Here is a 456-nt window from a genome sequence, read left to right as displayed (position 1 = left end):
GGCGCCGCGGAAGCTGCATCCGGACTGTCGGCCAGAGCTCCGTGCAGCGGCCTCGGGGCGTCACAGACACCTCCATCCTCATCCCCGCGCCTCGGCCCTGAGAAGGGCAGAGAGAGTCGCCCGCCTCCTGGGAGGCGCCAAGGCCTCACCGTGAGGAGGACTCAGCTACAAAGTCCTGGTGAGGGGACGGGGAGGGCAAGGGGGGCAGGGAGTCACTGCAAGCCCCCTGCACACCTTGGGGTTAGGGAGACTGCCAACCCAAAGAGGGAGCCTGCTGGTAGCTGGTACCCATGCCCGGCAGCTCCCCATGCCACCGACCAGCGCGGCGCCGGGACGGCCCTGCCGGTAGCTGACTACCGCGTTCTGCCCGGCGCGGTCGGAGCCAGGCCTGTTTACTGGTTACTTGTTAACTGTTAGCTCCGTACACTCGGTTACACTTCACCAGCCCGGAGCCGC

This window comes from Myotis davidii, unplaced genomic scaffold (genome assembly GCF_000327345.1).
Source record: "Myotis davidii unplaced genomic scaffold, ASM32734v1 scaffold129, whole genome shotgun sequence".
Lineage (NCBI taxonomy): Eukaryota > Metazoa > Chordata > Mammalia > Chiroptera > Vespertilionidae > Myotis > Myotis davidii.
Note: the sequence above shows the minus strand (reverse complement) of the source record.